This window comes from Rousettus aegyptiacus, unplaced genomic scaffold (genome assembly GCF_014176215.1).
Source record: "Rousettus aegyptiacus isolate mRouAeg1 unplaced genomic scaffold, mRouAeg1.p scaffold_m13_p_2, whole genome shotgun sequence".
Taxonomy (NCBI): Eukaryota; Metazoa; Chordata; class Mammalia; order Chiroptera; family Pteropodidae; genus Rousettus; species Rousettus aegyptiacus.
In genome coordinates this window covers 21,033,051-21,059,399 of record NW_023416295.1, presented here as the reverse complement: position 1 = coordinate 21,059,399, position 26,349 = coordinate 21,033,051, and the positions used below count along the sequence as shown (strand labels likewise).

The 26,349-nt window shown below is 35.6% G+C and overlaps 1 protein-coding gene across 37 annotated transcripts in view; it reads left to right on the top strand.

The window, feature by feature from the left end:
* MAP2 (microtubule associated protein 2) overlaps nt 1-26,349 on the top strand; it is a 244,607-nt gene that overhangs the window by 147,437 nt on the left and 70,821 nt on the right. For all 37 annotated transcript variants that reach the window (XM_016132295.2, XM_036235956.1, XM_016132315.2 and 34 more), the window contains one exon: nt 10,382-10,451. The gene's annotated coding sequence lies outside the window, so the exon portion shown is untranslated. The remainder of the gene's footprint in view (nt 1-10,381; nt 10,452-26,349) is intronic.

The following is a 26,349-nucleotide window of genomic DNA, read 5'->3' as shown; positions in this document are numbered from 1 at the left end:
AGAGGTTTAATCCTATACAGTTAAAAACAACAACAACAACATTAAAAAATATTAATCTAACAGCTCTCACTAAGCTAATATCTTTAGAACAATATCCTCTTTTTTTAAACTGATATGGTGACAGTCAAAATAATCATGATTACAATAATAGGATTAATTATATATTATATAGCAGTTATTTCTCAAATCGTGATCCTCAGTTCACCCCCTTAAGGATCATATTGAGTGCTTACTGGTGAAGGGGTAGATTTTTGGACCCACTCCAGACCTCTCCAATCAGAATCGCTGGAATAGAACCCAATACTCTGAATTTTTAACCAGGATCCTGGATGATTATGCTGTCCACCATGTTTGAAAAGTACTATAGAACATAATAAATGGCAACACTCTTTCTTTGTTAAATGTTTTGACAGACCATCCCTACCCAATTTGTAGAGTTACACAATAATACTAGTACTATGTAACAAACAATGAATATCTGTCAGACCCTATGTAAGAGACTTTCTCCAGCCTACCTTTAGTCCTTAAAATTGTTCTACAGGAACTGGATATTATCAATTTATAGATGAAAAAATTATGGCTCAGTGACATTTAATAACTTTAATAACCTGCTATCCAGAGGTCTGGCTGGCTCCGAAGCCTTTTTCTCCACTCTGTGAAGCAGCCCGCAGCTTCTTGTTGTAACTACTATACTAGTTCTCACTGCAAGAAGTATCCTGAAAAAAGAAAATGAATGGAGTTATATATGAGTCTACCAGCCCCAGTCAGCATCCACTGAAATCCACGGTCATCAACAAAATTACAGACTTTTAATGAACAGAGTATAACACATGAGCCTCCCTTGCTGAGCACACTGTCTGACACTTTTCTAAAAGAAGCTTCCAGAGGTAACACTTTACAGGCAGAAATAGCGTGAATATGAGAAAAATGCTTCTAGCTGTTATAATTTAATAAGCAGAGATTATAAAGGAAAACCAAATATTTCATTATGTAAAGTGACCCTAAAACTTAAGAGCATGTATTACTACCATAAAGAGAGAGAGGGGGAGAGGGAGAAAGTGAGAGATAGAGAAAGGAAAAGAAAAAGAAAAAAGAAAAAAGAAAAGAAAAATTAAAGAGCTCTGCATAACCCTATAAAGGAGGTGGAAGACAGGTCTGTTTGGCTTCTAAAAAACATGAGTTTTTATAAGACTTGTGCCTAAAAGAGATGGCTCTATGATATGTGTGTTATGTCACTTGAATTATGCTTCGTTTCATTCAATGGTTTCACTGGATGAGTTGCTCAATTAAAAAATCTCCAGACATAGGCTTTTACTTGAAAAGAGTTCAAACCTTTTGGCAATATAATAAATATAATCAATGCTTGCAATTTTGAGAGTGACCAGAAAACACATTTTATAGTTATTACTCTTGTTGTATTAAAAAAAAAAGTTTGCATTTCACTTATGAAGTCATCAGATTAAAAAATTTAACTTGGCTTAAGGAGGCTTAATTATAATAACAATGATTTCTTTTAAAATATCTTCACAGATTATTTCTTTTTGAGGAAAAAGGATTTGAATTATTTAATCAATTATTTAAGAGAATTGACTGTTCATTTGTATAATGCTCAAAACCAGTTCTCTGGGAAATTCGAAAATGGGAAATTTCCCCTGGGACTGTTGTGAGTTTTTCAGTGGCCACATAATGGCATAAGTGGTATTCCTGTGGTCTCCATTGGAAGCTGACTGTGTTATTCAAGAAGGCAACAGAGCAAGTAATTTGTCAAATGAATGAGAGAGCTATTAAATAGACATTTATATGTACACTGAAACTTTAGAGACTATTAGGCAATGCTACACACAGTCAACACTGCATTTCAGGGCGCGGCGAGAAATGAATGGTAGGTGTCTTTTATGATAATAGCACGTGGGCTTCTTTAAGGCATCACATCGTGTTAGAACAAGTTTCTAAGGGAATGTTGAGGACAGAGTATCCTTAACTCTCTTCTGACAGTTAAAAGTTCTTATATTTTGGTCTAGAAGCTAGTTATATGGTTTTGTTTTGTTTTGTTTTACAAACAGTTGAATAGAAATCTGTATCCTGATTTTAGTGTTATTTTAAAGTTATATCAGGATCTCATGAATCTATGCTCTACTGTTAGGTAGCTAGTCAGACATGAGCGACAGGGGAACGAAGGAATAAGGGCCCAGCCTAGAGACCGTCCAGAGAATGCACATGGGCACTAGGCAAAGAGTACCTAGCAAGCAGCCAAGTGTCAGTCAAAATGACCTCACGTGCCAATCACCTTGAAATGCCTTTGGAACTACCCATCACAGCCCAAACATAAGGCAGACATTCCGACTTCTGGGTTATCAGTTGGTTGTTGTGGTGTTGTCGGTTGGTTAGTTGTTGTGGTTGTGGTTGTTGTTACAGCTCTTCGCTAAAACCATGGCCCTCCTTGGGCCATCCTTTGTTTTTCTAAAATATACTGAATCTCACTGACCTCTGGTTCTTCACTGCGTCAAAGAGGAAAAACTGAGGGAAAGTGCTAACTACACTTCTGCACCGTTATCACCACCCAGCAACACTGAAGTTCAAATCATCGCGATGGTAACAGTTTTCAGTCCATTTCTGAAAGCTATGGGTAAGATTACCTTCTGTTACCCCAGGCGCTCATCCCCCTGATATGATCTCCAGGAAATCTCCAAAGAACCAGTGAGTAGTTTCAGAACTGGAAGCAGACTTGAAATGCAGAGGGAAACATATTCAGTTCACACTAACTAGATAGAGACCCCCAAAACATGAGACAAAAGAAAGTCACAAATGGCTTCCAGTCTCTTTTAACCGTTCCCTGCACCCCTTTTTTTAGCTGCATGTGTTTGCTTTTAACAGAATGACTCTCAGCTTTGCATTACATTAATAGGATGGATATGAGATGACAAAAGTAGAATCGTAAATAAGTTATAAATAACCAAATTGCTATATGGGATCTGTACTCCTTCACTAAGAAGGTACCTCTAAAATCCTTAAAGTCAAAGCTCCCGCAAAAGTGAAATAATGCAAGTCACTAGGTGCAGGGGGCACTCACCGAGCAGGTTGTTGGCCTTCACAGTTTTGGGAAGATCAGAGAGATGGTGGCAGCCAGTGGGATTGGGGGACAGTAGCCCCACATGTGGCATTAGATCACTCTAAGGCTCTCAATGTGACTTTTTGTAATGTAATTACTCAGAGCCACAACTTTAAAAAATAATACATTTTCAAAGTCAACAATTCTGTTTAAAGACTGTCGACTGTTCATGGGCCGAGAGTCGCTCTAAAAACCATCCTGAGAGCGTGAGGGTGAAACCCTACCTCTGAAGCAAACGTTTGTGCCCGCAGATACCAAAAGCGGATGATGTCGTCCCAGGGGGAGGCCAGAGGAACCCAAGCAAGGCGCCGGCAGCCCTCACATTCCTTCGGAACAACAGTAATTAGAGCAGCTGGAATATTTGCAACTTCGTTGGCTCACTTGCTGGTTTTTTTTTTGTTTTGTTTTGTTTTTTTTTAGCTTAGACTTAATCTTATTTTCATATGTTTTTGTATAAATCAGACATGCGTGGCTTGATTATAGATGTTAAGTGGCCACTAGGAGCTTTAGATAAAAGGCAGGACTGTGGGTTCCCTGATGTCTGGCTTCGGGCCCTATCGCCCATGCCCGCCTCCCGTGTTGGTTTCTGCCCACCTCCTTCCTGCGTTCTCACTGCCCTTCCTCCCAGTGGTGTCTACTTAAATCTAAGCCAATTAAATAAAGCTTAATAATAGAACACCATTCTGAAAAGAGCACAAAGAAGGGGAATTGCATGGCCCCCGACAGAATAATAAAAGAGAGGGAAAACATTTTAAAGAGCTTCCCAGCAGACATCTGCCTCCTTCTTTGTCTATTTATGGGGAGGAAAACTTTTTTTTTTTTTTCCTTGTTGCCAGCATCTCTATGCCAAGTCCTCCCCTTTTATTTGGTGAAATCTTAATAATACATCCTTGTGTGTCTCAATATTTCTAAGATACTGATGGGAGAATTATCATATCATGTATGCATGAGTATTGTTATAGAACTTCTAGAATACCTGGGAGTGCTAATATTGTAGATTCTGATATATTTCAAGATTAGCTTTCATTTTGATGTATCCTTGTAGCCAGCAAGTAATATTCTCACTCAATTAAGAAATCTTCACTTTTTAAAACAGATCATTACTGGCAATTTTTTCAGTAATAAAATGTTGGCTGCCACTGTTAAGAAAATAACTTGGGGAGGAACAGAGATATTTCAGATGAGCATTACAGAAAGGGGAGGGGGAGGTGCCAACTTAGTCCCCACTGTGCTAATTAAGTTATCATGCTTTGCCTCTTAAACAATATGCAGCAAAAGTTGAAGAATCTGAATCTGCTGGAGATCACCCTTAATTGTAAACTCTTCTCCAAGACTCCAGCGAGCTGATGAAATCCCTCTGCTTCTATTGCTTTTAGCTCTTCAGGCTAAAAGTAGATTTGCCAGAATTTTATTTTTCTGGTCAGATGACTGCAGCGTAGTGTGTATTTTCCTCTCTCTCTGGTGGAGTCCTCTTTTCTAAATACATGCCTTTTCCAATTATCTGGTAGTGAGGAATGTCACCTTCAGAGAGAGTGGGAGCTCAGGCAAAGAACATCATCAGTCAGCTGAATTGTGACTTCTTTAGACCACAGCTGGAATTTGAGTGCTCACGGTAACCTCGGAAATAGCTTGGTGCTCTGTCTCCAGGGTCAGCCAAATGCCTTCGCCGTGAAATCTCTGTATGCTGCTGCAGGTCGACAGATGGTTCCCAGCAGGTGAACTTGGGACTATTAGTGAATGAGATGCTGTCTTTCTCTGGCACGATCCTTCTCAAAGACAGCCTATGCCTTCAGAATTTACAAGACACTTAACTGCTAAGCAAAACTAAAGTGAAGGGTTGAAGCTAAGAAACCACATATTGGCATGAATTCTGCTCAAGTTAATAATCTCTTCACAGGGGCATAGAGTGGTGCCGAGTGGTGAAGATATACTATTTGAAGACTGATACTGACACATCGCAATTCCCCACAATTGTTGAAGCGCATTTCTACAAATGACTTTATTTAATTTTTGCAGCAACTCTATAACGGCAATCTCATTAATAATCTCTGCTTTACTGGTGATAAAACTAAGGATCTAAGAAGTTAGAAGGTCTGCCCACTATTATACAGCTAAAAGGTGACAGCCCAGAGCTCCAATACAGCTTCCGTATCCGAAGTTTGTGTTATTTTAAAGATTTAATTTAATCACATTCTAATCAGAATGTTTAGAAAAATAAACTTATCATTCTTTCATTTGTTTATTCATTCAACCTTTCCTAACCAACCACTTTTAAATCAGGAAATGGTAAGCCAGGTAGATAAGGAGATTTCCCTACTTGGATCAGAGGAGTTCATGTACACAAAATTAAAGCATCGGCACATTTTTCTGTTTTCTGTAGTACATACTTCAGTTTTTTCATTCATTTGATGAGTATTTATTCAAGTACTTGCTACCAGATCGGGAATGCATAGTAACTACAAAAGAAAATGGCCCCTGCCTCATTTGAAGTGTATTGTATACTCTGTTTAATATTTGTTGTCCTTCATTTGTGTTCATTTTGAATTCAAAGTACTATGGGAAAAACAAAAAATTCATATGTTATATAGAAACCAGTGTCTTCTAGGATTGAAATAAAGCAGAAAAAAGGTGAAGGGAGCAGGGACGTGAATTTCTTCCATTTTCAAGGATCCTTAATTAACAATAGAAGGTAGTTCATGTGACAGCCAAATAAGTGATAGAAACAAGAGCCATACACTGGTAGACAGAGACATTCCTGGAGGTTGTTGGGTAGGACTTCACGTAGAAGAGAGCTGCAATTCAACTAGAAGGTGACAAACCTTTGAGAGTGAAGTGGGGGTGGGGGGTGGGCAGGGAGAGAGGAAGAGAAGAAAAAAAGAAAGAAAAGAACTTTGCAGAAGGAGAGAAGTAAACTATGAAGCTGAAATGAAAAGGGCAATTAATAGGTCTACAAAAAGAACTCATCAAAGAAGGGATGAGGGTTTGTGATGGTAGACATTGGAGATAAAGTTGAAAAAGTAGAGTGTCGTCTCCCTGTAGAAGCCTTTGAGGCCCAGTCTAGAAATTTAGTTTTTATCATTAAGTTTTGTGGCAGCCTGATTGTGCCCTTCCTCAGTTCCTTCTCCTTATACCACACGAACCGGCATATCTGCATTAACTTATTCTACCATTTTAAAAATGGTTAGTATGTGTATGAAAATTAGAAACAAATGAACAGATGGCTTTCTGTCAAGCAGAGAAGTGTTATTCAGATATATTCTGATTCTGAGCAGAAAACAACAGTGTACTCTATAAATAAGACACTGACACATGTGCCCCCTTACTCACCAAGGGTCTCTACTTGCAGTGTCAATTCATTTATAAAATAAAATATTTAGTTATATCGAGACATAGTCAGTCAGAGTCAGCATGTGTTAACAATTTAGCAAGATAAGTTTTTAGCTGGTTTCCCCAAACATTATTTCTTCTCAGAACCCTTTTCAAAAAGGAAGGAATATGACTCCTACCCCAGAGTAGCTACTCGAAATCTCATCATGCCTTTTGTTAAGCGTCCTTAATTCTTTCATGTATATTTTGAAGTATGTTTGCTTTGCAAGAAATGTTACTTTCTCCTAAAAGCCAACCCCAATGAAGGAAGAATATCTTTATCTTTCTCTATCAGTGGTTTTGGTTCAGCATGGTTTTCAACTACTAACAAATTAGAAGTGATAATAAACTGTTTGTAAATCTCTTAGGGAGCAGAAACGGTTTAGCAGTGTGTTAGACTAGACGCTTTTTTGTTGGCCACTGCTCTCCTATTTAAAGACTGCTTGAATTGTGAATATTTTCCCAAGAGTGTTGGAAATTCAGTTCTCAGTCATTGAAATCTTGTTAACGTGGACAAGTGCAGTGAATTACGTGAACTGTTCAAAATCTCATAAAGCAGATTGGTAGAGGAGATGGAGAACAACATTTTTATTGTTTATTTGAGAGCTAACTGAGTAGGCTAATGCTAGCCAATGAGGTTAGTTTAGCCTTCAGCTATTCAGAATTCCAGCAACTTCAAGCATCTCAGTATTTAGTTTATCTGACAGGTTTATCAAAACTTGAAAAATAACCAAATGATACTCAGGCTAGAATGTGTTTCAAGGGTTAATGCTAGTAGTATATCCCTCCTAGCAATCCAGGGAAGATTTTATCTTGACTCTGTTGCTTAATGAAACATGGGTTTTTAACATAGTTGAGAAACCCGTACCTCGGCAATATTTTTTTCACAAGATTCTAAAAGTAAGCATGAATTTATCACTCTAACTTCAATGTTCTAGGTGTCACATAACTTGCACATAAATATGCCAACAGATAAATGTATTATATGTAGCCTAAGAGCATTGTATGCACATCCTATTTATCTTAGGATAAAATTTATTTTGTTTATAGCTTGGGTTCCTTATTAACTGATTTCCTCAGCTTCCTGATGCCAGCGCACCACCTCCTGTTCTCTGTCGTGAGCAGGCTAGCCCTTCAATATAGCTGTTAACTGGTGGACTCTGCCAGGTGTTGTCAGTCACAATTCTCGGCAATGTTAAGACCTGGCTTTTAGAGGTCCAGGTAAGTGGCATCAGGAAACCTGATAGAAAAAAAAAAAAAATGGAGCAGAGACAGAGGCAGAATTGCAGATGAATAAATTTCAGTTTGTTCAAGAGGCTGAATATCCTGAATAACATATATGCATCATATTTCTAATAAGTTCAAAGTTGCTGTCAGAGAAATACCACTTATCAGAGGCGCCACAAAGCATTTATGTTTAAAATTATCTTTAACCAGAGTTGAAGACCTAAAAGTAACTCTCAGGGGCTGTAAGAGTTGGTGTGTAGCTGGAAGGCTTAGCTACCTTCTAACTCTGTCATGCTGGGAGGGGCATTCAAACACTTGGCCTCGATTGTCTCTTCCTTAAAGTGCGGATAATAATAGCCATCTGTTTTGGAATGTGATAGTGAAGAATAAATAAATTAATAGATACAAAGTTCTTTGAACATTGTCTAGCACATAATAAGTGCTGTATAAATGTTTGTTATATTGTTTTAGGGATATTGCAGCCACACTATATAATGTATCAAATACTAAAACTGTGCCAAATAATAATCAACAAAACCTTTGCTAAAGTAATTTAATCCTTTTTTATGGAATAGAAATTATCACTTTTAACACACTCTGTTAATTTCAAATGACCATTCAATTTTGTGTGTCTTATAGAATAGGCTTTAAGTTGCTTTTTAAAAATAAATCCCAGATGACGTTTATTTCTTTCTCATAAAATGAAGTTTAGAGGAAAAAAAGGCCATTTTATAACAAAAGAAAAACACAAAAGTTAGGATGAGGGATAAATAGGGCATGATTTTTATTACTAATAGGTACTGGGTATCTTCAATTTTCTAGTAATCATTTCATTCTTTGGCTAATAATTTCTAAATTCTGTTGGGATGAAATTAGCAATTAAGTGTTTAAGGCTGGAATTTTACTTCCATTCATATATAACTTGACTTAATTTTGGAAAGACTAGAAGATGGGATATTATCCTTTAAATATTGTTTTAGTATCGTTCAAATGATGAAAATATTTTTTGATAATAAGTATCAGTAAATATTTCCTGTAAAGACCCAGAAGGTAAATATTTGGGTCATATATAAATATAAAAAGAGCCATACAGTCTTCGTCATAACTATCATCTCTGGCAGTATAGCATGAGTGTAGCTATAGACAATACTGAAATGGATGGATGTGTTTGTGTGCCAATAACACTATTTAGAAAAACAGGCAGCAGCGGGATGGATCTAGTCTGTGGCCCATTGTTTGTTGACCCTTACTTATAGAATTATTTTTTTCCCTTATTTTTACTAGACTAAATGATACATGCACACATATGTAATCTTGCACACTTACACACATATAATCTTGCATACTTACACACATGGGTATTTGTGTACTAGAAAATCAAACAATGAAGTGCAAAAAAATGCATATTAAGGTATTTAAGGAAAATAAGGAATTTTAAAGAGAATATAAAGCTCGGTATTTTATTAAGCATTCATTGATGAAATACCCAAAGACTATTAATCAGAACAAGGCCAGAGCTGGTCTACCATTTCATTTTTATTTATTATGTATAAATGCTCACAGATTAAACTTAAACTAATGAATATAAAAGCACAGGACCTGACCCAGTCAGCGTTTGTTATTTTTGAATCAAATGCTTGTCTGCTCGTATCCATACACGCATTGTTCTTTGAAAGGTGCTTTTGGTCTTTCCAAGTTTACATTTCATGCTGGGTCTTGAGGAAGAGTTGATAGGTATCACAGTTTGAGTCTTAGAGCTCCTTCTTGTAAAGCAACATCCTCCTTGAGAATATGATGGAGTCCACCCTACCAGAGGTGAAGTCAGACAGGCCCTGGTGAAAGCACATGGAGATACATAGATTTAGACACCTGTTGTAAGACGGCAACACTTCAAAATGGGCCTCAACTCTGCCCCTTGCATTTAAGGGCAATTACTTATATGTTTTGCCCTTTATAGTCTTCTCTATAAATGAAGATGATTACACCTGAATGGCTTTGAGGTACAAAGCAACCCTAGTGCCTTCTAGTAATTGTGTTTGATTCAAGGTACCATATTAGTAAGAAGTCTTCTGTATTGTTCTAGTGAGATTTCTAAGCAGGAGTACTAATCCAGAATGACTTTTGTGATGCTGAATGTCAAAATAAATTTAAGACTTATAGAGAAAATTTAATTAATTGTTTTTTTAAAAAAAGTCCTCTCTCTCCTGTACTGGGAAGAATCAATACAGACTGGGCTAGAGGCCCAGTCCTTTAGGCTTGCTGGATATAATTAACAAGTTACCAGGAGGAATATAGTCTCTTGGGAAAGAAACAAATGCCACCAATTTATTAGCTGAAAACAATTTAAACAATTAAACATTTTGTTTTGTTTGAATGCAATACTGATGTAGCAATACTTCATTCCTCAATGGAATGAAGCTAAAAAGCAAGAAAAAATATGCAATCATTAGCATTTTCACTACTCTATTCCAAACACCTGAAAAAATGCCTAGCCAATTGTAAATACTCAATGTATGGCTATAAAGAACCACCATGAAACTTATCTCATGATCTTCTAGTTACCCAATATAAAAAGAGAAAGACACTAGTTGAGTTTGATATATATTTACGTGTGTACTTAATGTACAAAGGTTATTAATTTTGTAAATTATTTTTTTTTTTTTTTTTTTTTTTTTACAGAAAGAAGCCAGAACCTATTATCAACCCTTTGAGAACACAACATAACAAACTTTACTGCTTTCTTAATTCGGTAAGCCCCTATCCTCTGTGCAATGAAAGAGTTGCCCATGATTGTGAAAAATAACTGTTAACCATATTTAAAATTTTTATAGTAAATAAATATTAATTCATTTTGATGAGGGAGAGATACACATGAATTTTACAGTTTATAGAGTTAGGATTGTTAAAGTAGCACTTAATTTTGAATGAGGATTGAGCTAGGCCTGTCACCGCTGCTTTGGCTAATGGTACCAATAGTATTTTCTCCACATTTACTGCATGCCAGACTTGGTCCTATATGAGTTACTATGCATAAATTAAACCATTTATTCCTTACAACAACTGCGTGAGTAGGTATAGGGCTCATCCCCATTTTACAGCATGAGGCGGCGAGAGAGGAGGCAAGTAGATACAGGACTTCGCCCAAAGTCGTATACCTGGGTCTGGAAGCAGCAGGTGCTGCGAAAGACACCAGCCCCTGCTGTTACCGTGAGAGGAGTTTCATGTTGTGATAGAAGTGTCTTGCAATCAGAGTCACCTATATTTTGAGTTGGTTCTATCTACATTTATGGAGAAAAAAAAAATGTAATGCATTTACTGAAAGAGCCACAGTAGGCAAACATTTACTTAATGTTTGTATTTGTAAATAAAGGAATGTTTATTTACAAATATTCTCTGTTTCCAAGCAGAAAGAATATTTTTCTTTATTTCACATTTTTAAATTCAAAATTTTTACAATAAGACCAGAGTTTTATTCTTACAGAAAGAATACAAGTAAATGATTTCTTTTTCTAGGAAATGAAGACTCTAATGTAATTTAATTTATTTGTATTAGAAATATAGAATATATAGTCTTAAATTGGCCATAGTAATATATACTTTACTGTTTTTATTTCTTTCATTATTGTTTTATTTTAATCAATAAATTCACAAATTTTTTTAAAAAGAAATATGGAAAATGTATAATAAATACCTAAGTATCAGCCACATGGATTATGCTAAGATAAGCATTCAGCTTTGTTCAAATCTTTTTTGTAAATTTATTTTTTAATTATAGTTTACAAGCACTATTATGTTTGTTTCAGGTGTTCAACACCTAGTGATTAGATATTTATATACCTTATGAAGTAATATGGTGTTCAGATCTTTTCTAAAGAAACCATCACAGAAAGAGCAAAATTTCACCCTGCTTCCTTTCCTTTCCTCCTAAAAGTTATCACAATCCTGAAGATGATTTAACCTTTCCTATGTGTGTTCTAATGCTTTGACATGTGTATGAAACAGTATGCCATTTAATTATTTACATTTTAAAAGTTTACATAAATGGCATCATTCTGGAGATACTCTTTTGCAGCTTTGCCTTCACGTAACATTATACTTAGAGCTCCATCTACATTGATACGAGAAGATCTATCTGGTTGGCTCATTCTGTCATGAACTTGACTCAGTTTAATGTTTCAGTCATCTACTGCTTAGTATTATTTAATATTACTTTTAAATAACTTTCAGCATTTTGAAGACTTAATGTTAAAATAGTTTAAGCATGGCTAGCAAAGCATCTTTATAATTTGCGTATTAGGAATCCAAAGTTATTTATGTGTGATATCATGCCAATTCTGTTGGTTTCATTTTTTTCTCATTAGAAAAACACTTATTTATTCACTATAAGGATCTTGTTAGATAATGGGACTCATAATTCACTGCTTTTCCCATAACACAATAATTGAAATCTGTTTTATTTCTCCATAGATGAAATACTATTTCCAAATACAATGTAAATACTACCTTGGAAATTAAAAGATACTTAAAACTGTCTTGTTTGCCCCATGTCAATTGCTCATCTTCCATTCAACAACCATGAAAGAACTTTTTTTAAAAAGAATTTTAAAAAATGTTCTCTAACATAGTTCTAGAATTTGTTTAAGTAAAAGAAATGTCAATATACAGGAGTAAGATTTATATACATAGAATTTTTCATAGCTGTTTTATTTTCTGAAGAGAGTGAATTACTACTTAGGGAGAGTTGGGAGAAAAAGAAGAGATAAACTAAACTTTGCTGAGCAAATATGAGTAAATGCAAGATTTTATATGAACCTTACAGGTCAGCAGTGCACTGCAAATTTGCAGATGAGGAAATTTATGCCCAAATATGTCAGGTAATTTATTCAAAATTATATGGTGATTGCAGAGCCTGGTTGATACTCATTGCTCTCAAACTTCAAAGCTATACTGCCTACCAGGGAAAAAAATTGGGGAAACCTGACCTATTTGACACATTATTAGCTGTTTAATTCATTCTGCCAATGTTTATTTGGATCCTTTTATGTGAATGGAGGGGACCAACATTAGAAAAGCAAAGAAGACACAATATCTACCCAGAGCGAGAAAACAGGCTATTGGGAACAACAAAGATTCATTCAGCGATACCATAAATGTGACTATTAAGTATCTCTTATTTTGCTTTCTTATCTTGACATTTTTACCAGGTAATCACAATTATTTAATCATGCCAATTGTATTAAACTTAATGGGATAATAAGAGTGAAAATGGTTTGTAAATGCCAAAGTTTTTGCAATAATTTGCTAATATTACTAATTCTGTAAAATTTACAATTGAAAATTTCATACATCTCTCTAAAACTTGAGTCTTCCTATAATACCAGCATCTCTTTGACATAAAAGCCCCATGTAAAGATTATAGAGTAGTAAACAGCCCTGATGATCCATTGCTTTCCAGGCCTCCACCACCTATTAGAGATGTTATTTAACTTCCTTAAGCTCATAGCAGGTAATATAGTACCAACCTCATGCCTGTCCAGAATCTGATCATTTTTCATTATTTCTACTTGTATCATTGAATCCACTCTCACCTTGACTACTGTAGTAGCCTCCTCAATCTTGCTCATTTATAGACTCTTGTTCACATCGTGTCATCTTTTATAACTCTTAATCAATTGATATGATTCTCTTGCAAAATCCACCAGTGGCTTGCCATAATAGTCAGAATAAAGCCCACAAGGCATTATAAAAACCAGCCTCTTCCACCACCTGACATCATCTCAGCATCCTCTTCTCCCACTGAGAGCAGAGACTGTGTGACTCCCTGAGCTGTGTCTAGAGTATTGTCTTTACCTTGGTGGACCCTCACCTGTACAAGGACTGAATATGTATGCAGGGGTTTCTATGGAATGATGTTCACCACACACTGTGTCCTTAACACACATCAGTGATGGTCATTGAAGATTCCTTCGATTTGTCTTAATAGAACATGCTGCTTCTGAATGCTAAAGAGCTTTCATGGGTCCTTTTGACACATGGCATATTAGCATCATGACGAAACTTTATTCTACTGATGAATAATCTTGAATATTAATTTATAGTTCCAAAAATACAGAAAAAATTATGGTCAAATTAGTGGGACAGAAATGAGAAAACCATTTTAAAAGAGCAGAAAATGTTCGTTTTCTCATTCCATGAAATTTTTTATATAACTAATAATAAGATTTGCCACAACCAGGCATTGCTGATTATGATTTATCTTCACAATAGGTTTATTTCTTTTCATCATTCATAGATGGGTGAAGTTTATCCCTTAAGACAATTTTCTATAAAATAGACAATTTTCTTTTGTTTTATTTTTACAACATTCCTTAGGAGCAGCACTTGATGAGTGTTTGCATTGTTGAGAACATTTGGCAAAAGAAAGACAAACAGTAGAACCACAGTACCCCGACGGTTAAGGAAAGGAGAGAGAAAACCCGGTATTTTCACCACCCTCTCCAAAAATAAGTACATTGACTTGTGCTGATTACTGTCTCATCAGGATTCACCCTGGTCCATGGCACTCTGTGTGAATAATTTTTAAAGGCTGATTTAACATTCTAAAAATAAATTTTATTGATAAATTAGGATATCAGACGGTCTCTTTATAAAAGCCTGTTCTAATCCGTACTATCAGCTGACAGTCATACCCGGACCCCAAACTGTTCTGGCTTTTAGTGAGCAAGAACCTATTCCAGGGATGAGATCTAGAAGAGGGATGTCTCATGCTTAACTAGAGACAGAAAGAGGGAGAGTTGCCCACATACTCCGGCAGGAGTTAAAATAACAATAACAGTCCTCCTACTTAACAGGCTGAGTCAGAAGCACATTCTACCGATTTCTCCGCGGCAGTTTCGAGCAGATTGTTTGGGCTGCAGTTCTGTAGGCAGAGGTGGGCACCACCTGCTTTGAAAGGCTGCAGTTCTTGTTAGGAGGGTGCTGTTATTAAGTCTTGCCTTTTAACATGTTAGCCAAATGGAAACAGGAAAAGACGAAAATTTGGTGCCAATGAGCACGGCATTTTTCTAATGCTTAGAATGAAATGGTGGTCCAGGTATGGTTTCTGTGCATTTAGTTCTTTTACTTGCCATGACTATAAGTCACTTAAAAAGGTAAGCTTACGGTGAGAGGTCTTAAGAGTCAAATCTTGTTAGATGTTTGCCTTCAGAAAATTTATAGACCAGGTGAAGTGGCCTTCTCTTAGTGTGGGGATGGAGTCAAAGCCAATAGAAATCTGCTTTTTGCTTAAATGGAAGAATGGAAATTGTTGTATGGTCACTGAGGTACCTCATATTCCAAGGCCTAGGTACTCTTACTTCCTTAGCCCAGGCCTACAGTTTATGTGAATCTTCCAATGGCCTTTGATGAGTTTGCCTTCCTCTGACTCTTTTATAACCTGACTTCCCTGCATGCTGGCATCACATATTTTTTCATCTATGTCAGATCATTTTTATTCACTATTTAAAATGCTCCCATAATACGAAGGTCCAAACTCATTAAAGACCCCTTAAAACAGGGCTCCAAGCAACCATTTCTAGACAACCTCGAATCCCTCCCTTTTACTCAACTGCCTTTCCTTCAGTCTAACCACAGCAGGCTACTTGTTGCCTCCTCAACTTAATGATTTCTCGCTGTATGCCATGCTTTTCTCACATTATTTTTGCCTTGTTATTTATGCAACTCCTGCCTAAATAATCCGTCTTCCCCTTGTCTGATTTACAAAAGCCAATGTCTGTTTAATTCAAATGCCATTTCTTCTATGAAGCTTTCTTCCTCAGCCTCTCAAAATGGTATTAATTGTGCCTTTGGGGGAAGAGGGGCTTCCACAGCCTTTTAAGTATATTTGGACTACTGAAAAATCATCTCGGTGTGTAATTATTTCCATCTCAGTCTTTTTCTCCAGCTCTGTGAAGTCTTCAAAGGCAAAAGTTTTGTCTTTTCCCTATTTGTGCATCCAGAGCATGTTATTAGTTTTGAAACACAATATTTAATAAATTGCTAATAATTAATAATGATAATAAATAATGAGCACATATTATTGAAAGCATAAGTGGTAAATAAATGAAAAATTATGTAGGTAAAAAAGAAAGAACTATACCCCTAGGTAGCAGATTTATAAAATAGGTTTTATGGTGGTGGCTGAGTTTTTTCATTTGTTTGTTTGTTTATTTGTTTTGGTCATTTATTTTGTATGTTTAGTTGTTTGGTTTTTTTTTTGGACAGAAAAAGAAAAGAGTATGTGAGACCACAACGGGATGTCAGAGAAGAACAAACTTTTCTCTACAGCTAGATTCTTCTAGCTGGTTTAATAATCAAATAGACATGAGACAGATTAGCAAGATAAAATAACCAAATTTAATACATACGTATATATATATGGGAACCCACCATACATGAGAGAGTCAGAGACCCTACATACATGAAAGGTTCAAAGATAGAAAGGGGATCTGAGATATATGAGGCATCTTGAGTTAGAAATGAAGTAATGTACCTTGTGGGCTTCAAAGGATCATTGCAGGATGATAAGAACAGAAGTCTAGTAGGTAGAAGTTTGCCTTGCCCTTTAGATGTGTCCAAAGAAGGTATCACTCATGTGCAAGGCACCTAATTCAAATTCTTCTAGATAGTTAAAGAAAGAGGCTAAAGTTTCTTTTGAGCTTGTGGCTAAAGTTGCCTTCAGCTCAAAGTAATCTGTGTACCACTGAGGTACGTCTTAGGGTGGCTCATTCTGAATCCCCACATGAATATTTAAGAAAACAAAGCTTTGGAGGAGGCAGGAAAATATATGTTAAAGAACAAATAGATTAATATTAATAAAAATGAAGGATAGCTATTCCTTTAAAGAAAGGTGAAGACACTGGGGGAAGATGAAGACAGACTGGGGAGACAGGAAGTAGGCTTTATGTAAAGACTTCTAGCTTCTACAATCTCAGGAAAGACAGGGCTTCCACTTTGTCAGTGGCAAATGTCAGACTGTCCTAAGATTCTCTGACAGTGAGAATCTGTTTTGGGCACAAAGCAGGACCAACCTGAAGGCAGAGCCATCTTTGCTCTATCCGTACCAGAAAAGAAAAGGAGCAAGAAAGGGCGATTTAGGATAAACTTCAGGACATGCTCTTTCCTCTTTTCTCTCTCATTTCTCCCACTCCAGCACCCACGGGTTGTTCTAATTGCTATCGGTGTGTTGTGCAGGCAATTCATTGGGGATAGTTTCCTAAATTTAGTTCATTTAACCCTATTTTTCTATCAGTCTCATCCTTTTAAAAATTTCATTATAATTTTCTTCAAACCACGTATATTAGTTAGGATTGGCTAATTGCTAAAACATATAGATCCAGAAATGTGTTGTAAGTTTATTTCTTGCTCGTCGAATAGTCCTGGGTGAGTGTTTGGGTTGGGAGGCTGTCTGTCTTCTTCACAGTCAACCCTGAATCCCGAATCCTTTCATTCGTGGCTTTACTTTGTCATTGTCTCCATTTAGCTGGGAGAAGGACAAAGACCAAGGAGGAGCACATGAGAGTTATAAATGAGCTAAATCTAAAAGTGAATATATTACTTCTGCTCACATTTCATTGGTCAGAGCCGAGTCATACGAGCACACCTAGCTGCAAAAGAGATTAGGAAATGTACTCCTGCTATATGCTCAGGAAAAATAAGAAAGAAATGTTGGTAAACTACTGGCAAGTTTAAACTGTTATACCAAGGCAAAATCTGTCTAGAGAACTAATATATTTGAACATTTGAATCAAATATTCCAAGCCCTAGCAGAATAGATACCAATTATATCGTAGAGATAAAACCATGAATCATATTTCAATATCATGTTAAAATAGTGAATGTATTCAATAGACCAGTTTATTAAATTCTTACAGTAGTATAAAATAAGATATTTTTATAAAATCTCCTTATAGAAATAAGCCTTATATCCAAAAGGATAATGCCTTAAAAGCCTAGTGCCTATTACTGCTCTTAGTTTTCTTCAGTAACTTCTTGATAAATGAATCAATTGGTTAATTAATAGGTGTATGAAGCTTTGTTAGGGAAAAAATGAATATTTGTACTATGATGAATTTCTAAAATTTATTATAAAAAGATGTATTGGGATGATCAAAACTCATTTTGAACTGAAGGATGTGCTCTTTTAAAGAAAAATAACAAGTAAAGGTAAAAATTGAGGAAAAAAACACAGTACTTTTGCAAAGATTTTAAAAGAATTTCGATGTTTTGATGCACTCACAAATCATATAAGCTTCACATCATAATATGTATTGTTCCATCTGTATTATTTATTCAGATGGTGGTAAATGTTGCTATTTATGTGGAGAGTAGCAGTGCATCTGATTATTTTATATGTATAGAATGTCATGTCAGTGTTAAATAAAAGCCATTCTAACAGCTAAATATTCTACAAAATCAACTTATCTGCTAAATAATTCCGTCAGAGAGTTTTAGCTTCCTGTGATTGCAGAATGCTTAGGTTTTTGTGAAAATACTGCATTGCAGTAAGGTAGGTATATGATCACTGGTTTTTCCTTGAAGGTTAAAAATCCTTTCTCGTTGAGTGTAGGTAGCAATTTAATTAAGTTCTCGTAGCATCTGAGAGCATTTAAAATGAGTAAACCCCAATAAAACTGGCCTCTTCTGAAAGTATATCCGAAAAGGCCGTTTGATGCATCAGCCTGTGTTAAGAATAAGAGGTGATGAGCAAAGATCTAACATGGCTGAACCCATGGCTGATTCTCTCAGTGTCTGTCAGATCTTTCTTCCTGAGAAGTACAATGGCTTACTTGAACCTGCTCATTTCTTGCGATTAATTTTTTTTAAATCTTTTTCTCACCCACCCCTTGTACTTTTTTTGTAATGAATTTCAGGGACTCCAGTCATACCATGTGCTCAGTAATTACTACAGAAGGCAGTTTGATTCTGAGACAGTTGTAGTCTCTGTAAGAGAAATTTAGAATTCACGAAAGCAAATACTTTAGTGAGGGGGTGCCAAAGCTTGAGTCATTTAAAACCATTGTGAACAGAGCTCTAGGAAAGATCCGGTAGTAATCAATCCTGAATAAGGAGCAAAGGGCCAAAACAATCAAAAAGGCCTTTTTCTAAGACAGACTTCTGTGGTGCTAGAAAGTGTTTGCTACTGAGATAGTCTGTAAGCTTTTTTGTGGCTTGTGTGTTTCTGTTTGGCATATGTTCACAACTGGAGTGGGTCTTGTTTTGACAACCTAAGAATTCTAAAGGAAACTTTTAAAATCAAGAGGAATTGGAAAATATAGTAATATAAGATGATATAATATTATATACATGCACAGTCATATACAATATACCTATACACACATATACCTATGGATCACTTAAAGATACACTACAAAAGTGTTATTTGAATGAAATATGAGGACAGGGAAATTCTTCAGTGAAGCCATGTAGAGAAATAGCTTACTGGCATATAATTTGTATATAATTTTCTCACAGCAGAGCTGAGTAACTGTATTTCAGAGTTTAAAATATTTGCACATAGAAAATACATAGAAAACCCTTCTAGCATATTTTTCACAATAGTTTAAATCATGACAAGCCTATCCTGCAACTCTTCTTTCTGAATCTGCTAACTTCTAATCCTCTTTGCACCCTCGATCATAGCTGCCATCATCTCTCAGATGACAGTGGCAGTAGCCTCCTGTCTGAACTCTGTTTCCAGCCTTGTCCCACTGTGCTCTGTTTTCCACACAACAACCAGATGGTATTTTAAACAGTTATTACCACCCTGCTCAAAATCCTGCAAGGACTTCTCATCATGCATTTTTTCCAGCTTTATTGAGGTATAATTCAAATATAACATTGTGTATGCATAAGGTATACAGTATGTCTATTTGACACACATATATTGCAAAATAATCAGCGCTATAACATTAGCAAACATCTTTATCACATCCCATAATTAACATTTCTTTCTTGTGGTGAGAATATTTAAGATCTACTCTGTTACCAACTTACCAATATATATTACAGGATTAATTCTGATCACCAATCTGTGTATTGGATCCCCAGAACTTACTGGTCTTATAATTGAAAGTTTGTACCCTTGACCAGCAGCATCTCCCCATCCCCCACCCCTTACCATATACTTAGAAATAAATCCAAACTCTTGACCAGGTTCTCCAGGACCTGGCTCTGCTTAGTTCTCATAGCATTCTTCCCGTATCTTACTCCAAGTCATCCTCAAATATACCAAGCTCATTCCCACCCCAGCACCTCTATACTTAAAGCACACATCTTCTTCCTGGAACATCCTTACCCAGTTCTTTGCATAGCTAGCACCCTCCGTATCCTTTGAGTCTCTCCTCTGAGCTCACCTCCTTGGAGATGCTTCCCTGAACACCCTATTGAAAATAGTGCCTTTCTCTTGTCTTACTACCTTCTCATTTTAAATATTATATTAAATATTAAATTTAATAATTTAACATTAAATATAAAATTAATATTCTCATTAAATATTTAATTACATAAATATTTAATTATAAAGCAATAGTCCATTCCATTACAGAACCATTTATAATTAAATATTAAATATTTAATTAGAGGTTTGGTTACTGTATGATTACCTCATTAAAACACAACTTTTTTGAGGATAGGAATTTTGTATGACCTGTGTCACGTCGAGACCTCCCTATGTCTCACAATAAATATATCTTTCCCTCATCTCCATTCCCACTACAACTACCTTAATCCAAATGATTATATGCTTTCTCATTGATTATTGCATGATTGGCCATGTATCTACTTTTCTTATTTCTGATCGTAATCTTTTACAATTCTTTCTTGGGCTCATGTTGACATTCATCTGCTTAAAGCTTCTCAGTGGCATGTCATTAGTAATGATAAATGTATACTACACAGCCTGACAAACAAGATACGTCATCATCTGGACACTTGGCTCCCTACAGCATTTTCCACTACTGTTTCTGGAATTCCAAAACGCCTTGGATGTTTCCAGTTCTCTTACACCCCCACGTCTTCGCGTTGCTGTTTTTTTGTATATGGAATTATGCCCTTGTCCACGGTGAGTGCCCTTCAAGATCGAAAGCAAGTTTTGCCATTCTGAAGACTCTCATGTATTTTCTGATTTCTTAGGAACTTCCATAGAATCTCTTTATACTTCTGTTAAAGCATTTATAATATTATCACCTACCTGAATGTGGACATGTTGGTTTCTTTCAGCTTCTTAAGACCAAACGCTGTCTTGCCAATATTTGCATATCCTCAGCATCTAGAATCATGCCTATGACATAATAAGTGTTTACTAAATACTGTTTAAGTTCACCATCAGAAGGGGAAATCTTCTAATCTCATATTTCTCTCTTCTGATCGTGCTTAAGTCACTTGCCTTACTTTTTATTTTCTTTCAGTTAAGTATGACTAGGATAGTCTCAATCTTACTTATAAATCATTCCTGAAGAGACTTTTATTCTTTCCTAAGAAATTTTGGTTTCCTTTAAACATAAGGTCTGCGATGCCTCAAAGAAAATGTAGGTATGCATCATATTTTCATTGTCCAGAGTTTATCAAGAAATACTTATGCTCAACTGACATGTCTGTTCCCTTTGCCTCTATGATTAAAATGCCAGACACTAAATATAGTTTTAATTTTACTGTTTCTTTCTAAAGTAGTTTTAAAGATAAAAGAGAGAAAAATGTAAGAAAAATTAAATTAAATCTTGTTGCTTAGAAATTCTCAACCAAAATGCCCACTGGAAATAAGGATCTCATGTGAAGATAAATGGCAGTCGTTTACAGTCATTTTTTTTTTTTTTTTTTTTTTTTTGGAGAAAAGCAGTAATCTAAAGCATTCTGTCACTGAGTTTCTTGATCTCATCATCAGTTCACATTTTTTTACATAGCTTGACTCTCAGCTTTCTACACTAAATTTGGAGAATTTCTTCTCCTGGATTTACCTTCTAGTTTAGCTAGAATAAAATAAAAAATCAAAGAAGCAAATATATTTTTAAAAATATCTCCTCAAAATATTTTACTTTCCGAGAAATGTTTTATTTTAACATTAATTTAACATTTTTTACATTTTTAATCATTTTTTTCTTTGCTCTTGGCCAGGTCCTTTGCCTGACTTGCCTATAGATGGGTCTATTTTTATATCGAAATATTTTTACCTATGAGTTCACTTTATAATATTGCCACACCTATGCCTATACTTACATTAAGACTTTTACATATAAGATTGGAATATTTGTCTTCGTAGAAAAATTAATCACTGTGGATATTTGTTTACCTGGGTATCTTTTCCAGCTCAATTTTTTACCATCTCAAAAACATAGACTAATTGTATATATTTCATGCCTAGAGTATTTTAAAAATTTATGCTACATCTTATCACTCCAGAAGTTTAGCAGAATACAAGTAGCAAGCCATAAAAATTGACCTGATTTCTAGAATACACTCCAGGCTACACAAAGATATGTCTGCTCAAAGAGATAAGTCAAACAGCATACAAAGACTGACCCAATTGGATCAGACTTGAGTTATAAGGGAATTCCAAATCATAAGAATTCTGCTTGCTTTCTTTTTGGCACAACTCAACTGATAGAATGAACAAGACTACTTTCAATTTAAGTCAGAATTCCTCTGAGTCGCAATTACAGCCAGCAGTAGCACAGTACATCATAACACACAGCCTACCGTAAATCTAAAAAAAAAAAAAAAGTAAAAAATTGATCCCTTTATATGACTCATACTTTAATTTTAGGACTCATTTTACCTTTCTCTAGGAGAAACTAAATATTTAATATAATTAAATTTTGGACACCTCCATGTATATAGTAGTGTTTAGGTGTATTTTAAAAAATACATGTTATACAAATATATTACATTCATCCATTTTTCTTTTATATACACATGACCTGTAACATATATATATATATATATATATATATATATATATATATATATATTACATTATATGGGTGCGTGTGACTCAGAAGGTTTATATTCATGTAGCACCTGTGGTATACTCTATTATTGCATTTACTGTGTTACCTTGTATCTTTCAAATACATCTTACCCTCTTCAGTATAGTGTGAGCTGTTTGTGGCCAGAATCCATATCTTAATCATGATTGTATTCCTGTGCCTAACAGAATTCCTAGTATAAAGCTGGTATTTAATAAATGTTTACTGAAAAGATTCTAGAGGGCATACTAAGTGAATAGATGATTGATCATGATCTGAAATTAAATGAAGATACAATACATGCTTGTTAAAGCAATTTATAAATACAGACGGTTCTCAGTTTACAATGGTTGGACATGTAATTTCTCAATTTTATAATAGTATGAAAGTGATATGTACACATTCAGAAGAAACTATACTCAGAATTTTGAATTTTGGTCTTTTCCCAGGCTAGTGATAGGCAGTTTGATTCTCTCCTATGACCTGGACAGGGGCAGTGCATGCATCTGCCAGTCAGGCATGCAGTCACTGGGATAAACAACAGATACTCTGTAGCACGCTGTTACCAGCGTTTTTTGGATCTTGTGTTCTGCACATATAGGCTAGGCTAAGCTATTACGTTCAGCAGGTTAGGTGTAGTAAATGCATTTTCGACTTACAAGATTTTCAATTTATGATGAGTTTCTCAAAAGGTAACCCCCCTGTAAGTCAAAGAGCATCTAGTGCCGCTTAAGGAAAAATCCAGTTCTTCAGTCGTTTAGGCTCTCTGTCTTTTTCTTAACATTCTCCGTTTTGTTGCTTCTACATCTCATCAGATCAGTGCAGATCTGACCAGGCTCGTGTTTCTCTGTAACCTGCTATCACAACTCAAAATAAGGGGGTGGGGGGGACAGGGCATCTAAAAGAACCTCATGGACTCACACTGAACAAAAATAAATGGAAAAAAAAAAGAATTCTGTCTTACACTGTTCATCAAAAATCAAATAAAATATTCTCTGACTCCATATAGTTTAATGAACAGGACCACAAACGGAACTCAAGAAAATAAGGTAAATGCCTGTCAAAATAGTAGAAAATATTATACTTTATTATTCTCCTCACAACAAACATGGATAGTAAGGTATGTAAGTAAGTAGACAATAGATAAAACAAATAAACTTTAGTTTATACAGCAGTCTGTTAAAAAAAGAGAGGGTTAGGTTTTGTTTTAGTCGAGGTTTTGAACGTGGAGTCTAGCCTCTCATTTCAAACCCGGCCACACCACCATAGTTCAGGTCTACATGGTTCTTTCCTAAAGTGACTGTCTCTAAGAGCTGCTTCTGTATTTAGTCATGCCTACTTCCAGTTCAATTTAAATATCATTGCTAGATCAATCACTCTAAAAAATAAACTTGACTCTCACATCTCTCACATCTTTCATGGGTGCCCCATGGCCTTCCAGATAGAGGCTAGGCATGGCTTACTGGCTTACTAACCCCTTTACAGTTCTGCTGTGGCCTGTCAGCCTCGTTTCCCCATGTCCCACTTCACATCTGGACCATAGTGACAATCTTGTGCTTTACACATGTTCCTCATTTATTTGTTTAGTAAGCATTTGTTGCTGAGCCTGTTCTGTTGCACACTCTGTACCAGGTGCTCTAGAGATGCAGAGATGAAATGAACACCGCTCTACCTCTGAGATTCTACAGCCTCCTGAGCGAGACAGACAGCATAGGGAAGAATGTCTAACACAGTGAAACTGGAGTTTGGGGATGCCAAAAGAGTACTCATTATGGGATATTCCTAGAAGGTGTTGCCTAGCCCAAGTCAAAAATAGCACAGGAAATAGTCATCCAGGCTCTTTCTTTCTAGATGGTTTCCCTTTCTTTCTTTGGCTAACTCCTACTTGTCCTTTCATCTCAACTCAGATGTTACCTCCTCCATGAAATATTGATTGAATTCTCACTGTGGTAGGAGCTGTCCATGTGCCTGTATAATTTTCTGTCCTTGTCTGTATCACAGCAGGTACCACACTGTGTTTTGTTGTTGTTGTTGTTGGTTTGTCTGTGAGCTCCTTCAGCATAGAAGCTGTATATTTTTCCTTAATCCTAATGCATTCCCTGTGATATATAGAACCTTTTCATTAATGTTTTGGAGACATTATCAAACAATAGTTTAATAAATTAAGATTTGTAAGGCATTTTAGCAGTCACGTAGGCTAGCATTCCATTGATTCTACAGTGTTCATGACAGGATGGCCACTCAACTTTTAAGCCTCTGACAAGGGATGCATTAAGTTCAGAGAAATGCCAAAAACAAATGCTATGACTGATTATGCCATAAGCCCGTAGACACTTACTATGTTTGGAATAAGATTATAATCTAAACATGTTAAGAGGCAGAACTTTGGTCTCATAGCTTATGTTTGTGGAGGGAGAATTGTTCATCAAAAGATAAAGGGAGCGGGCAGATCAGATAAAGTGGCAAGAAACAAAATAAATGGTATCTTGCTTACAATTCCACAGGACGTCGTCCTTCTGTCTGTCTTAAATAACTAAAAGTAGATTCCATTCATAAAAAACCATAAAGTATTTAGTTTTTGAATTTATGCTTTTATATATCCTTGACTTCCAATTCTCCATCCTGTTTTTTTTTTTTTCTTTTCAAGACTGCCATTTTTTCTCCAGCTTTTCAGGTTTTGTTTGTTTATTTGTTTGTTTGTAATTCTAGCATTTTATTATAATTCTAGCCTCCAAGTTCACATGGGTCGTAGCCTTTTTCTCATCTCCTGTAAAGAAATCTCTGAGCCATCTGGTCCTCAAGTACTGATTATTGTTTTTAGATCATAGGCACTTTAACACCCAGCCATTGCCTTTCCTATAATGTGGATCTTAGATATCTGGAACTAAAGGATTTTCATTTGGTGGTGGTGCCAGTAAATACTTATGACCTAATTTTTTCTTTGGAATATTTGTAATTCTATAGAATACTCCACAGATTGGTACCCAAAGGAGATTTACTTTTACAGTATTATGTTACACTGGACAAACTCTGACATATCTAGAATCAGATTTCAAACTGGAAAATGTTTAAAACAAAATTGTTAATTGTCAAAATCCAAGTTACAATTTTCCTTTTAAACTTTTTATCTTTATGCTTAAGTTTATACTTATTTAAGGAAAATTTTATTAAAATTTTATGATTGATTGTTTTCTTATAAGTAAAAGTACTAATGTAGGGCTCAAATTTTATCTGTTCAGTGGTTCAGTAGTTACATGCTTATGAAACTAACAGATTTCGTGTCATGTCTAAGTTTGCACATGTAGTAAGTGGGAGAGCCCAGATTCAACCCTGGTTTTTCTCATTAGAAATCTATTACTTATTCCACTATATCTCCAATACCCAAGCACAGGTCCTTAGTTAAATATCATCAGTAGAGGCTAACATGTTAGAGCATTTTAAATATTATTTATTTCTGATATGTATATAAGGTATTTATTGGCCCTCTTATATAATGTGCAAAAGACTTAGAAGTAGCATACAGCTGTGAAGTGTAAGTTGCATACCCTGGTCACATAAAGCACCTTTTCCAGTTTAACATGATAGATTCTTATCAGTGGAGCAGCCTTTTGAAGTTAGTGTTATTATCTGGATTTCATTCTCTTTCTC